Raw genomic sequence first — 2,582 nt, forward strand, 5'->3', positions numbered from 1 at the left:
TAGTTCTGTAGTATAATTTAAGATCTGGTATTGCGATGTCTCCTGCTTCATTTTTCTTGTGAGAATTGCTTTGGCTATTTTGGGCCTCTTATTTTTCCAAATGATTTTCATGACTCCTTTTCCTATTTCTATGAAGACTGTCATTGGAACATTAATAGTAATTGCATTAAATCTGTATAGTGCTTTTGGTAGTATGACCATTTTGATGATATTAATTCTGTCTATCCAAGAACATAGGAGGTATTTTTATCTTCTAAAGTCTTTTTAAATTTCTTTCTTTAGTGTTGTGTAGTTTTTATTGTAGAGGTCTTTCACCTCTTTTGTTACCTTGATTCCCAAATATTTTGTTTCATTTTTTTGAGGTTATTGTAAATGGGATAGTTTCCTAATTTCTCTTTCAGTTGATTCATCATTGATGTATAGGAATGCAATTGATTTTTGGGTATAAATTTTATACCCCGCTACTTTGCTGAATTCATTTATGAGTTCTAGAAGATTCCTGGTGAAGTTTTTTTTTTTTTTTTTTTTTTTTACACAAAGACAATTATTTAAGACCTTTATTAACAGGTGCTTGCAGTTTGTTGACTTTTTTGAAAAAATCAAGTTGTAAACTTTTATTACAAATTAAAAATGAAGTTCTTAAAAATCTCAACTTGACCAGATATGAAACAATTTAAAAACCTTTAAAGGTGTATTGAGAAAAACCAGGCTTTTTTAAAAAACACGTTTGCCATTACCAAAAAGAGACATCTTTAGGTAAAAATAATAAAAACCCCATGCTGCATAGATAATGCAGATAGTTCTAGTTATCTGGTCAACGGGCAAAAAGCAAGCACTTAAGGTCTTCAGCTCCAATCTTTTGTTCATTTCTTATTGCTGGAATTTCATATTCACTTCTTCTTGTTGGATGTCTAAACCGGACGATGGTAGAGATGGTAAGCCGGCATTTACTCAGCCCCGCCCTGCTCAGCCTCGGGAGCGGACGAATTCTCAGCTGGTGGATCGGCTGCTTTTGTCTCTTTGCCATCTTGTGGTTTAGGGTTTTCTGGGCGTCTGCGTCGGTAATTGAAGTTGCGGCGGTACCGACGTTGAGGTGGCTGCTGACCTTGGGTCTCATCTCCTTGATTTTCTTTATCCTCTTCATTGCCATCCTCTCTAGGCTGTCTTTGGCGAGGAGGGCCCCTGCGGAATCGTGGTCTATAACCCCGATACATATTCTGTCTCACTGGTCTACCTTGTTCTCCTGCACCCTGGTTGTCAGCACCCTCCATCACTTCTCCCTGCACAGGAGGGTTGGAATACTGTGGTCGACGCCCATAGGGTCTCCGCATGTAGTAAGGTGGGAACCTTCGCCTGCGGTAGGGCCGGCGTTGTTGGGCCTGGCCTTCGGGAGCACTCTCCGATCCCTCATTCTTTTCCCCACTCTCACTGTTCTGATAATTCTGCTGGTAATTGCGTGGAGGACCCCTACGACGTGGGTAGCGTCTATAATGGTTACGGTCTGCTGCGTATTTACTGCCTTGAACTGGAACTCCACCAGGGCCTGTAACATTTGCTGCCTCCGCACCCTTTTCTCCTTCAACAACATCAAACTCCACAGTCTCTCCATCTCCTACACTGCGAAGGTACTTCCTGGGGTTATTCTTCTTTATGGCAGTCTGGTGTACAAATACATCTTCCCTTGGTGTCATTCCTGTTGATGAAACCATATCCGTTTCTTACATTGAACCATTTTACTGTTCCCAAAACCTTCGTTGCGATGACCTTCTTGTCCCCGCCGGCAGGCGCCGCCGATGTAAGGCCGCCCGGGCCGCCGCTCCCTGCGCCGCTGCCCGTGGTGCCGGGCTTGGTGTCGGCAGCGCTGAGGGCGGGGGCGGCGGGCGGCTGCTGGGTCTCGGCCTCGCTGCTCATGGTTGCGGTGATGGTGACTGGGGCCGGCTGCGGCAGCTGCGGCTCCTCCCGGGGTGTGATGGTAACTAGGCCGGCGGCGGCGGTGGGGCTGCTCAGGGCTCTCTGGGGTCCGCTCTCCGCTCCCGCTACCGATCGAACTCCCTGGTGAAGTTTTTAGGGTCTTCTAAATATAGAATCTTGTCATTGACAAATAGGGATAGTTTGAGTTCTTCCTATTTGTATCCCTTGAATTTCTTTCTTTTGTCTAATTGCTCTGGCTAGGGTTTCAAGGACTCTGTTGAATGGAAGTGGTGAAAGAGGGCATTTCTGTCTTTTTCCAGTTTTTATTTATTTTTATTCATTTAAAAAAATTTAGTTGTAAATGGCATGATATATTTATTTATTTTTATGTGTGCTGAGAATCGAACCCAGTGCCTCACACTTGCTAGGATAGTGCTCTACCACTGAACTACAACCCCAGCCCTTGTTCCAGTTTTTAGAGGGAATGCTTTCAATTTTACTTCATTTAGAATGATGTTGGCCTTCAGTTTAGCACATATAGCTTTTACAATGTTGAGGTATGTTCCTACTGTCCCTTGTTTTTCTAGTGTTTTGAGCATGAATGGTTGCTTTTTGCATCTATTGAGGTTATCATGTGATTCTTGTCTTTAAATCTATTGATGTGATGAATT

General features: G+C 43.3%; 1 pseudogene; it reads right to left on the bottom strand.

Moving 5' to 3' along the window:
* Positions 1-539: 539 nt before the first annotated feature.
* LOC124980131 (Y-box-binding protein 1-like) lies at positions 540-2,043 on the bottom strand (annotated as a pseudogene).
* Positions 2,044-2,582: the final 539 nt, after the last annotated feature.

The sequence above is a fragment of the Sciurus carolinensis genome, chromosome 3 (assembly GCF_902686445.1).
Source record: "Sciurus carolinensis chromosome 3, mSciCar1.2, whole genome shotgun sequence".
In the NCBI taxonomy this organism is placed as follows: Eukaryota; Metazoa; Chordata; class Mammalia; order Rodentia; family Sciuridae; genus Sciurus; species Sciurus carolinensis.